The following is a 13,757-nucleotide window of genomic DNA, read 5'->3' on the forward strand; positions in this document are numbered from 1 at the left end:
ATCCAGCTAGCTAGCCACCAACCAACCACCTTTAGCTTTAAAACAAAGCTACAGTTTAGAGTTTTAATTTTCTTTAGCTGGGTTTGGCTTTGACTTTATTTGTTAGACGACAACGACGGTCTTGACTTGAGCTCTTCGTCCCCACATTTATTTAAGGAAACGAGACTTAATGTAGTTGTTGTTTGTTGTACATGTAAAGTGTCCAAAATGTTGACAATTTTTAACTTAATTTATGACATTAATTTAGAGACGCTATACAAAGTATTAGAATACGAAAAAATTAACCCTAAATAAAGAAGCAGCCAAAAAATAACTTATGAAAAGTAGCTGCAAATGAACAAATTTAAAAGAAATGAAAAAAAAAATGAAAACATTGTTTTTGACCCTCTCCTCGTTAGAACATGCAATAAAAAGATGCAAAATAGTGATAAGAAATCTTTTGAACTTAGAAAAGACACATTTTTTTTACGATCACAAAATGTACAACTGTTTATGGAATACAACACTTCAGATGATTTAATTAGTGGCAATTATAGATTTATACAATTGGTAAAGAGTAGCGATGAGCAGAGAGTGATGAATGATCTCTCGGACTATTATGTGTTTAAGCAAAAGAGAAAGAGCTTTTCTGCTTCACATGTATCACACATGTAAAAAAAAACTAAGGAACACAATCAGAGAGTTAATTTTTACGCTGATGTATCGAAATAGAGAAAACTCTTTGAGTAGTTTTGCCAAGAGAAAGCAAAAGAGCTTTTTGCCGATACTCGCTATTTTAAAGCACCGTCACCTTCGTAAGGAGAATGAATTTTGTCTTTCCACTTGTAAGGCTTATAATACAGTCTTGTGACGTTATTTATCCTATTGTAGGGAGGTGGAATTGGTGATTCCACCTAAATGGCAACCAGTCTTGAGGTCCTAACGGAGAAAATTAGCGGTTTAATCTAAAAAATTAATGGTCAGTTTCAAGTGGCGACTACCTTTGCAATGTGTTACAAAAATAACGTCCAGATGTTTTTTAAGGAAAAATCATTCCTTTTAGAACAGCAGTTTTGTATTGGAAAAAGTAAATGAGAGTAAAACTAATCGTCAATATATTAGTTATTGTTTATTACTGAAACTTTGCATCGATTGCTGTTAATGGCTCCGATTTTATAAGTTTAAGCAAAAGTTAAAGAGCTCTTTGCCGATACCTTTCACCTTGGTAAAGTGGAAACAGTTTGTCTTTCTATAATGTTAATGTATTAAGCCTATTTGCTACATACAGGAGAGGATCCAGCTCAAACGTTTTGGATTTTTGGTTTTGGTGGGGGGCTAAATTTTCCTTTTTCCTACCCCTTGGATCCACGCCTGACTTCTTATGTATATTAGTAAAAATATATGAGACTAAATTTAGAGTTATATGAAGTTCAGCTCTGACCGGAATAACTGTACAGTTTAAATGGCGTTCTCACAAGCGACCACAAGCTACCAACCATAAATATAAACGATTACTGAAACGCACCTTTGTTTTACTTTAGAACAACAGGAATAAGTAGATTTAGGGATGTCCGTCGGTATGTTTGTCAAAATCAAAAGTCATCTTGGTGATCCAAAACATAGATCATTCTATCACATATTCTTTCTACAACTATTTAAAATGGATATATCTCGGATGATTTGTTCTCTATATGGACGACAACGACAAAATGGAAATCTTTTAAGAAACCTTTCATTTGATATGCATAAGAAAAGAACAATGTTTTCGATGTACTTCCAGGACTTAAGAATTCGCCTCAAAATTTTTTTGCCGATTAACAAACTACAAACTCTTGAACGAGTAAAATTGAGCAATCGTAATGTACCAAAAGATCTATGAGATCTCAATACCAAAACCTACCGCTAGAGGCTTTTGAACATACACCGGCGAATAGAGAGGTAGATGAAAATTTTGAAAGATTTTCCAATATATTATTGTTTAAAAATCAACTACATTAAATTTGCCCTTAAACAAACTTCCCAGAGTGTTATTGCTAATAAAACAATTGTGTCTGTGTATATGTACGAATGAGTAACAGTTTAAAACGGGCAGTTTTTTTTTTTTGTCAAATGTAAAGCGATAATAAAAATAAATAAAATTTTACAGATATAATGTTAGAGATAATAGTTAATACCACTAAACTACTATGACAACAACTACTACTACTTTAAAAGTCAACAGCAATTTCTGCTAATACTACTTAAATACTATACTATTAACTATTCTTCTTTCTTGTTAATAAAGATGATGATCTAAAACGTTTAATTTTCTTAGTTAAAAAAAAAATGAAAAAAAAAACAATTTAGTTGTTTTGATGTGATGTCAGGTAGTCACAGGAAAAACGTCTTCATTCATGTTACATTTTAAAATATAGAAAAAAAAAAATAAAAATTATTTATGAATTTTTACAGACAATGTCATAAATTTACAATAAGAAATGTAGGCGGGCATGGAGTATATATTTATTATGCAATCCTGCTAAAGATAATGTTGTTTTGAAAAAAAGATTGAATTGAAATTAATATCAAGTTCTTTACATAATCTCATTTAATCGAAATAAACTTCTTGAAAGAATAACATTTCGTTACTAAGAAAGACAATTTTCAAAATTTTTCAAAAAAATTTCATCATATAAGCAAACTAGACTTATGTTCTCGAATCAAACTAAAGCCAGCACTTTGAATATCCCGTTCTGAAAAGTACGACAATTATTAAGGTGAAATTTACAAGATAGTCGTAGACCTTTAGATCAAAAGATCAATAAAAGTGTCAAATACAAAAAAATTCAAGGCAATTGCTCTTGTGCAAGAGATGTTTTGAAAAAAGTGTAGTTCTATCATTACTTTAGCGAAGGACATTTATTCCTTTTTTCCTAGATCGCAATCACTAGTAAAACAGCTGTCTAATGATAACATTGCTCCGCAAAAATTAAAATCTCAGTCACTTAAAGTTTCATAGATGTCAATAGGGATTTACAACTATTCATTTAAAGAATATAGTGCTTAAAACATGAATCAGTCCACTATATCTCACAAACTTTAAAGCCACATAAAACACATTTAAATTATTACACTTCCAGTTTAACATTATCTCAAGAAGGGCCATGCAAGAATCGATGACCAGCAAATTTTACTATATCTCGAAAACTTTCTAAAAAAACTTTCTCCTTAAACTCCTCGGAAATAATCGAGTTCTTCATGATCCCTCTAAAAGTCTTTAGCAAAGTGCACGTATACTAGACCAGAACATCTATGTGCGGTGTGTACGATACACAATAAGGTGCTTATGAGCGTTGCAATGCTCATCCAGAGGTTGAAAAATACCAACGTAAAATGAGGCTGTCGAGTTCCTTCAACATTCGGTCCCTCTAAAAGATTTGAACGCTCACTTTTTTGAGTTAGTTATTGATGTTAAAGGTCTGTACGTAAGTTAGTTGATATCGTTCTATTTTTTCATAGGTTTGATTCACACCACTCTGGACTCAATAGGTCCAATCTGATGTAACATATACAGGTTCTTGGTAAGTTAGTTTCAAAACTAACCAAGAACCTGCTGACATTGGAGACGGGAAATTTGATTCATACTGATTGATACAACCAGATTAAGCAGTAAGTCAATAGAAAACTACTACCTCTAGACATAATATCACTTGGATCCTTAAAAAAGTTTTGATGAGTTTAGTGAATTCAATTTAAGCAAATTCAAAATATCAATTGGATCCTAAAAACAGAAGAATCGATGACAGTTTTACAGTTACACATTTAGCGAATCCAACTTGAACAAATACAAAATATCGATTGGATCCTAATAGCAAGAGGTTTTATGGTAGTTTAACATTCATATAATTTGCAAATCCAATTGGATCAAACTCAAAAAGTATGGAAAGCAAAAATCGGAAATGTTAAAGATTTCGTAACGCCAAATTCCGATTTAAAATGCCAACGTCACAAAGTTTTTGTTCGGTTGTCGAAAGCTACGGTTTGAAGGTATATTTTGAAAAGCTTATAATTAAATGTCAAAGGTTTAGACAAATCTATTGGATCCTAATAGCAAAAGATTTGCTGACAGCTGAATATTTAGACATTTGGCAAATTGATAATAATTTAAAAGCAAAGTTTTTTAAAAGATTTGAAATTTAAAGAAAGGTAATGTAAACTTTTCTCGAACTTTTCTAAAAAAAAGGTAATGTAAACTTTTCTCGAACTAATAACCATCAAAAACCCTCAATCCATAGACCTATGGGATCAAAATGTAGTTTTTCAAACTTTGAGACTCGATGTTTTCTAATAATGGTTAAATCATCAGAGAGATTTAGTTTATATTCTAAGACATTTCTAACTGAAAGTTTTTTTAGGGGAAATCTGCAATATCAAAGGCGACGGGTTATAGGCTATGAAGTTATCTTTTTATAATAGTGTATGTCAAGGTCATGACTTTTGACGGTCTAAATCCAGAGCTAAATTTCAATCGAGATCTCTTTGAAAAGGAAATTTCGTATCATGTTCAAAACATTTGATTTTAAGACATTTCCGTGACATAAGGACAATATCTGAAAGTTTTTGTTCGGAAAATCTACTCTATCAAAGGCGACGAGTTTTAGGCAATAATGTTATCTTTCTAAATGAATGAATGGCAAAAACATTTGACTGTCTAAATCCGGAGCTAATCGAGATCTCTTTAAGAAGGGAATTTCATATCAAGCCCAAATTATCAGAGAGATTCAAACATACTCAAATCATCGGAATGATTCAGTTTCTATCCTAAGATCCTTTTGTGACATAAAATCAATATCTAAAAGTTTTTATTAGAGAAATCCGCCTTTTCAAAGGCGACGGGCTATAGGCAATCACGTTATCTTTCTATAATAGTGAAATGAGTCCATCAAAATATTGAAGTCTAAATTTAGAGTTATACTGCAATCGAAATCTCTTTGAAATGGAGATTTCACTGTGAAGAACGCAGGCCAACTTCTGCCTCCTTTAACTAACAAAGATGTCGGGTTTGTGCTGTGGATTTACTCAACTTTGCAAATAACTTCTATCTTCATACTACTTCTCGACATAACTGATAAGCTATGGTAAACCACTAATATAGGTCTAGTGATTTTTTAAAATATGTATGTATGTATTTCCTTTAAAAATCTTTTAAATAACCTAATAATTTTGCTATTGCGCTGAACACTTAGTATTTAGATTTCAAAAAAAATTCTAATAGAAGCGTAAATTTCACTGATAACCTCTTATCAAAAGGTCTATACTTTTCCAAAGTTAATTTAAATACAATGGAGGACCTTGGTTTAAGGTTAATGTTGTTTTAAACAAATTGTAGAAAAAATGTTTTCGGAATTGTTGTTAATTTTTTGGAAATTATTAAAAGGACTTTATTTTAGGAATTTATTGGCTTTTTTACCTTTTAAGCAAAACTTTGGGGAGAAAATTAATAATATCCGTATCCGTTTTTAATGGGCGTAGGTTTTATTAAGGTAATCCTGGAATATAAAATTAATCCTGTGATTTTCGTTTAGTGGAGTTTAATGTTGTTTTTTTAATTTTTTATTTAAACACTTTATAGGTTAATTTTTTTTTTTAAGAGATTTTGTGGTTTTTATTTGTGATAACACTTTTTTAAACACTTTTAAATTAAACGGCTTTTTAAACCGTTAGATGATAATTTTTTTTAAACAAATTTTGTTTTTTTTTATAAATTTAAACGTTTTCCCGTTTTTTTTATATTTTTTTTCAATAACACAATTTCTTTTTATATTTTAAATAATTTTTTAAAACAAAACAGTTGTTTTTTTATTTATTAATAATGAAGACGTTATAACGACATCAACGTGATGTTTTAAAGACGGGCGTAAACGTAGTGATGAAAAAAAAAGAACGACAACAATAAAACGTTGCCAAAGAGCAGAGTCTGACTGACAGACAGACAAACAAACAATCAACAAACGTTTGATTGAATAGCGAGTAAGTGGTGACTCGGTGAATAAACTGCCCGCGGTTAAGTCTGTGTGATATCTAATCCAATGTTCCGCTAAGCGATTTTAACACGTCTGACACGTTACAGTAACGTACAATATGCAGACTACCAACCAACACGCTGCTGTCGGTTGTCGGTCAATATACAATGCGTGTAATAAAGTTTCTGACGATTTTTTTTTTGTTATTTCATATTTTTCTTCTTGAATTTTGTTTGATGATACTTTTTTTTGTTGTTGTTGGTTTTTTTGTTTGGAACACAACACCTCTAAACGCGTTTACTGTGAGAGATGTTCACGATGATGATGATGACGAGGGGTGAGAAAAAAAAATTGTTTTAAATAACAACAATGTAACGTGACGACGCCAACAACAAAAACAGCAAATAACACGACATTAATAACGAAATATCGAATTGGCAGAGAATGAAACAAATTTTTAACGTATCGAACGTAAAATAAACAAAAATTGTTTGTTGTTGAGACATGCGCGCGCTAAAAACAATGAAATGAAAACAACAATAAACCGACACGACTCGACTCACCTTTAGGCAAGTTTGATGGTGAATGAAATTGCTTGACAGTTAAGTTGCTGCGCTCATGTTGGAAGTGTTGGGAGCTAATGGTTGTTTTCAACAACTTACATTTCTTTCTCTTCAACATCAACAGCCAAAACACTAGACATCTCTTTTACTCTTTTGGTTTTTTATAGTTTATTTATAAATAAATTACTCTCTGTAGTTTAGTACAAGAGTGCAACAGTGTTAGTGTTTGCTGTACTCGTACTATTGTTGTTTCTTTCTCTCTTTGCTAATATAACGGTTTAAGATTTTGATTATTTTTCTTTCTTTTAAATAAAAACAACCACAATGTTAAATAGCTGGGCGTGGTTTTAGCTACCATTTAATTTATGGCTTTTATTCACAGAGATTGTAACTAGAAGAGTGTTTGTATATAGATGTGTATGTGTGTGTGTTTGTTGTTCTATTGTTAGCCATGTCTGTAATTGTTTGTGTACTTGGCTTAAAGCACTCTAGCGCTAGCGTTGCGTTGACGCTTGTTTAAGCTTTAAAACAGGTTTGTTACACTTGCTTTTTTTGCCTCCTTTTTCATTCAGTTTTCTTTTAGCTTTTTATCAAAAAAAAAATCAAAAAGTCTAAAGCAGTATAAAGCAGAAATCATTTACAGAGTCATCACTGAAGTTTCTGGGCTTTATCCTAGTTCTTTTAGACTCCTATCCATTCTTAAGCTACTGGATTTTCCTCTAAATCTAAACAAAATGGCAATTTCTTAACAAAAAACTATTATGAGTGCAATATGTGTATTCTCATCCCCCCCAAAAGCTGCGTTATTTTACTGCTGCAACGTAATTGTGCTCGTGCCCGTTGAACGCAACAGCAGTAGCTAAAGCAGTCAGCAGTTACTGCCACTATTTGTATGTTTTTTTTTGTTTTTGTTTCAGCTTAAAGCTTCCTGACATTACTTTACGATAGTAAAAGTGCTTGCATAGTTTTTGTTGCTGCTGTTGTTGTTCTTGTTTTTGCTGTTGTTATTTTTTGCCTTTGTGGTGGCTTCTTTGACTAAAATAAATGCTCCAAAATACTATGAGTTTGTAGTAGCAGTGTGTTCCATAAAATCCATTTGAAACGTAAGATGACGGCAAATGTTGTTGATATCAAAAGGAATGCCGTACGTTCTTGTTGGTTGTGCATTGTGCGAATTTTTAGAGAAACAAACAACAACTACAAAAAGAAAAATAAAAGGAAAATAGAAAAACTAGAAGCTATACAGCATACAAACGTTGAGAAGCTGCTTAAACATGCAAAATAAATAAATAAAACATCAACAAAATTGTATATTAAAGATTTATAAATTTATTTATGCTTTTTGTAGCAGTTGCAACGACTTTAAAAGCTGCTAAAATTGATTAGAAAGTTTTAAAAAAGCTTTTTTCAAAAATTTCTCTTTCATTAAAAAAAAAGTTTGAAAAAGTAGTTTTCTTTAAAAAAAAAGTTAAAAAGTTTTTTTATTACAAAAAATTTAAAAAGCTTTTTTAGAAAATATTTGAAGAAGCTTTTTTCTCATAAATAAATTTATATAACGTTTATCCTTTTAAAAACTTTCAAACGTTAATTTTTCCTGATAAAAATTTTAGAAAATTTTTTATTTAAGAAAATTTTTTAAATGAAAAAGCTTTTTTCTTATTAAAATTCAGGAAAGCTATTTTTAAAAACAGTTTAGAAAAGCTTTTTTTTAAATATTTTTTTTTAAATTTAAAAAGTTTTTATTGTTAGAAAACATTTAAAAACGTTTAAAAGTTAATTTTTCTTGAAAAATTTCACAAAAGACCTTTTTTAAAGAAAATTAAAAAAAAGCTTTTTTCTTATTTCAAAAAAGCTTTTTTTATAAAAAATTATGAAAGCTTTTTTTCAAAAAAACCTTTTTTATATTAAAAACAAGTTTAGAAAAGCTTTCTTCTTTATCTACAAAAAAATCAAAAAAGAAAAAAAGCTTTTAATTTTTTTTAAATCTTTTCATTGAAAAATTTAGAGAAGCTTTTTTTTAGATATAAGGTCCAAAAAGCTTTCATCTTAGAAAAAATTCAAAAAAGCTTTTTCTTAGAAAAAATCTCTAAAATTCTTGTCTCTCAAAAGAAGTTAAAAAAGCTTTTTCTAACAAAAAATCCTAAAAGCTTCTATCTAAGAGAAAAGTTTTTTTCTTACAAAAAAGTAAGAAATAATTTTACAAGATTTGTTCATAAGAAAAAGTTTAGGGAACTTTGACGAAAATTTTCCTTTTTTTTTCATCGTACAGCTTATTTTCATAAAATTCCAAATTTAAATTTCTACTGTAGCGAATCTTATTTCCTTTTCGATTGATGTTAGAATGTAAAGCTTCAATTTGTTTTGCAAGCAGCAAAGGACGCATAAAGTACAAATAAAGCCCAGCTAAAAAATAACTAAAAAATAACAACAACAACCTTAAAAGCAGCAATAACAACAAAATTACTTTAAAAACTCGACAACCAAAGACTTTAACAACAAAATGTCAGACAGAAGGACATACTGAGCGACAGACAGATGGACATACACACATATTAAAACAGAAGCAAAAACATTTGATGATAATAGTTTTTATTTTTTTTTTTTTTGTAAAAATTCTGAAAAAAAAACAAATCGGTAGAAAGAGTATCGAATTCGCATTGTCAGCATTAGGAATGAAAAATGAATGCGAACAGCAATAACAACCAACAACAGCAACGTTGACGGCGACAACGACAACAAGAAGAACGTGCAACAGCGTTTTGTATTGAAATACATAAATTGAAAAACGTTTTTCAATACGTATTGACGACTGACGGCTGCAATATACATATAAACGCCGCTGTATACCATACTTACTCACATTTTCATTTGACATACCGACAGACAGAGTCATACATATCAAATCTCTTCTTTTTTTTACTCGATTTTCTTCTACAAACCATCCACTTTAAAAAAAAAAGTGGAAAAAAATTATAAAAAAAAAATCTATATGAAAACATCAGCACAGAAAGAAAAATTTATATCGAAGTCAAAAGCCTTGATAGTTACAGACGTAGATTTGTTATGTAAAAAATTAAAAAAAAAAACTGAATTGAAAAAATGGAAATGAAAAATAACTAAATAAAAAAAATTCACGTATAAAATTGCATAAATGTTTTTGTTATTCAATAATACAAACATACATACATGCATCCATACATTTATCAGGGATACATTTTTTAAGGAGAGAAAATGAAAGATCACTGGTAAATTGTTAGGAAAATATGAAAGTACTTTTCGAAATTTGGGGAAATAAATAGTACCAAACAACATTTAATTTTAACACTTTTTAAAGAAAATCTGCTTTTAACTTAAAAGCTTTGTATACTTTGTATACTTTTTATTGAAACTTTTTCTGATATTTTCTTTATAAAAAGCTTTTATATATTATAAAATTCTTAGAAAAAGTGCTAAAAACATTTTTCTAAAAGAAAAACTTTTGTTAACTTTCTTCTAATTATAAGATTATGTGAACTCTTTTCTATACAAAAGCGTTTGTAAAGTTTTAAAAATAAAGAAGACTTTTCTCTAAGTTCAAAATTTCGATAAATTTGTTCTTATAAAAAAAATTTTAAAAACTATTTTCTATGAAATAAGCTTTTATGAGCAATTATCTATCAAAAAAACTATTCTGAATTTTTTTCTATTAAAAAACACTTTAAGCTTTAGATTTTGCTGGGAAAAAAGGCTTTGTAAACTTTCCCAAAAGTAGATTTCATTTTTAATTTTTTGTAAACTTTTCCCTAAAAATTAACTTTTATATAGTTATTCTAAGAAAAAGCTTTTGTAAACTTTTTCTACAAAAAGCCTCTGTTAATCTTTTTTAAAAAAGCTTTTGTTAACTTTTTCTTAAGAAAAAAGCTTTTGTTACTTGTTCTTAAAAAAAAAAAAACATTTTTAAAGTTTTTTTTTCGAAGAAAAGAGCTTTTTTGAACTTTTTTATATAATAAGCTTCCGATAACTTTTTTCTACAAAAAGAAGCTTTTGTAAAGTTTTTTCTGTGAAAAAGTTCATGTGAACTTCTGAGGAAAAATGAATTTATTAACTTATTTCTTTATAAAAAGAAAAAGGTTTTCATGAACTTTTTTCTAATACAAAAGCTTTACGTTTTCTAAGGAAAAACGATTTTGTGAACGTTATTTAATAAAAAATCTTTTTAAAACTTTTTCCTAACAAAAAAGTTTTTTCGATCTTTTTTTAAGAAAAAGGTTTTTTTGATGTTTTTTTTCTAAAAAGCTTTTATGAACTTTTTTCTAATACAAAAGCTTTACGTTTTCCTGAGAAAAAAGATTTTGTGAAGGTTTTTTAATAAAAAAAAGCTTTTTGAAACTTTTTTCTAATACAAAAGCTTTTGATTACTTTTTCCTAAGAAAAAAGCTTTTGATTACTTTTTCCTAAGAAAAAAGGTTTTGTGAACTTTTTCCTAAGAATAAGCTTTTTTATGTTTTTTTCTAAAAAGTAGCTTTTGTTAACTTTTTCTAATAAAAAAGCTTTAGTGATTTTCTTTTTAAAAAATGCTTTTATCTTTTCTGCAAAATTTACAACAGGTACTATTAACCAAAAAGTACCAAACAGAATCCTTACGTTAAACGCAACATATCTTATTGCACCCGTTAGTAGATGATGATTATTGTTAACTATTCGAATGGATACTTGTGCTGCTGCTTCTGCTACTGATGTTTATATTTTTGTTGTTGCTGTTGTTAGGTTACTTGCATCACCAACAAACGAACGAATTAAATTGTGTTGTCTTCCTTGGTGCTGTATGTTGAGTATTTTTATATAAACAGTTCTTTTGTTGCATTATGTATGAATTTCATCTTCTTGCAACTTCTGTATTGGATTTTTTCTTTTCAACATTCATCTCAAGCAGCCAACTCCTGACTGCTTGCTATTGATGTTGCTGCTGAAATTTGTGGATCGTGATCGTGTTTATGTGCTGCAGAAAAATTTTATGTTCAATTCATGACAACAAAATTGGCAGTTTAGTTTGAGGTAGTGGCTTTAGCTGCCTCAACATGATGATGCCACCACAACAACAACAACAGCAACACAATATTTCAGTGTATGTTTTATATGAAAAACGTAAAAATGAAAATAAAAACTCACTTTGGAATTGAACATACAACAAAAATTTCTAAGAAAAAAAATTCATTTTTGCAAATAGATTATCGTGATTTGTTGGAAATTCAATACAAAACTAAAAAAAAAAAAATAAAAATAACAATGGACCAAAAATATAAAAAATTGGTATACATAAATGAAAGCCTAACTTGTAGTTACCATTTTGTAATATTGTTTTCTTGTTTTTTTTCTACTTCTTTTTGGCCAGCATAAATTCGTTAAAATCATCATCTGTAACTTCTAATGATGCATTTTTTTTTGACTAACTGATTTGTAAATTCAAAATTTGTGTTTATTGGCCTGACTGACTACTGATCATTGTAGAGATCATTGTATAATTTTGGCGTTTCTTTGGTCTGTTTTGTTTTAGTGTTAAATGGAAATTGTAATTTGCATTACAATTTTATCATAATTTAAAGGCAATTGATTTAATTTGTTATTTAACTTTGTAGCTTTATATATTTAGATTTTAAGCTTTATTTTTAAGTAGATCTTTTTTATTTAGGGACTTAGGAAAAATCTGGCCTGTTTTTCATTAAACATTTAAGTATAATTTTTACGTTTGCGGAACTTTTTTGAACTCTTTTTTTTTAAGAAAAAATGCGTTCTAAAAAGCTTTTTTATTTTTTCTAATAAATACGTTTTTTAACTTTTTCTTGAAAAAAGCTTTTTCAAACTTTTTAACCTTTTCTAAGAAAAATATTTTTTTTGCTTTTATTTATCTTGTTTTTAAGAACAAAACTTTTTTGAACGAAAAAGAAAAAGCTTTTTGAACTTTTTTCTCAGAAAAAAGCATTGAAAAACTTTTATAAAGCTTTTTTAAACTCAAATGCGTTTTTGTTTCTTTTTGAACTGTTTTCTAATAAAAAGTCGTCTAAAAACTATTTTCTATTAAGCTTTTTTAAAAAATTTTCCTTAAAAAGAGGTTTTGACTAATTTCATGAAGAAGTATTTTATAAGAAAATTATTTTTTTTAATTTTTTGTAAAAAATCAGTTTTAAACTTTTGGTACTAAAATGCTTTTTGAACATTTTGCAAAGTAACAACCTTTGATAAACTTTTTTCCAACTATAAAGCTTTTGTTCTATGCAAAAAAGATTTTCTATAAAAGATCTAAATTAAAAAAAAAAACAAAATTTTGAACTTTTGCCTGAAAAAAAAGCATTTGACGACTTTTCTAACAAAAGAGCTTTATGGAAGTGTTAAAAACTTTTATGTTAAAAAATTTAAAAAAAACGCTTGTTTGTACTTTTTTATATGAAAAAAGCTTTTCTGAAATTTTTTTCTAACAAAAATAGTTTTCTAAAGAAAAAAAGATTTTTTAATGTGTAATTTTCACAGAAAAATTTGTTTTAGACATTTTTTTCTAAAAAAAATTTGTGAACTTTTTTCTAAGAAAAGCTTTTGTAAAAGTTGTTTAATATAAATGAAAGATTATGGTCTTCTATAAAAATTGTTTGTTAATAAAATTAAGTTTTTTCTTAGAAAAAACTTTTTGTACTATTTTCTTAAAAATCCCCTTAATTAGACATTTTTCTAAGAAAAAAGCTTTTTGTGCTATTTTATAAGAAACGCTGTTATTTAGACTTTTTTCTAAATAAAACACTTTTTTTGTACTTTTTCTAAGAAGTTTTCTTAACTATTTCCTCAGAAAAAGTTTTTGTGAACTTTTTTCTAAAAAAAAATCATTTGCAAATTTTTAAGAAAAAAAGCTTTAATGAACTTTTTTGTAAATAAAAAAGATTTATAAATTTTATTATTTTTTTAATAGCTTTCATGAACTTTTTCTAAATGAAATTATTTTCTAAAAATAACGAATGTCAACTTTCTTCTAATAATTAGTTTATGAAAACTCTTCTACAAAAAAAGCTTTTGTGAAGTTTTCTTTACGAAAAAGAAATTTTAATGAACTTTTCAAAAACTTGTTCTAAGTTAAAAACTTTTATGTACAGTTTTCTATAAAAAAAGCTTTTAATTTCAATTTTCTAAGAAAAACCTCTTAAGAACTATTTTCTTTATTAAACTTTTTGCTAGAAAGAAAACTGTTTTT

The 13,757-nt window shown here is 28.0% G+C and overlaps 1 protein-coding gene across 1 annotated transcript in view; it reads right to left on the reverse strand.

The window, feature by feature from the left end:
• Positions 1 to 6,570, reverse strand: part of LOC111681183 (protein apterous) — a 48,266-nt gene extending 41,696 nt beyond the window's left edge. The window contains 1 exon segment of the mRNA XM_046953824.1: positions 5,429 to 6,570. The gene's annotated coding sequence lies outside the window, so the exon portion shown is untranslated.
• Between the last annotated feature and the right edge of the window lie 7,187 nt (positions 6,571 to 13,757).

The sequence above is a fragment of the Lucilia cuprina genome, chromosome 6 (genome assembly GCF_022045245.1).
Source record: "Lucilia cuprina isolate Lc7/37 chromosome 6, ASM2204524v1, whole genome shotgun sequence".
Lineage (NCBI taxonomy): Eukaryota > Metazoa > Arthropoda > Insecta > Diptera > Calliphoridae > Lucilia > Lucilia cuprina.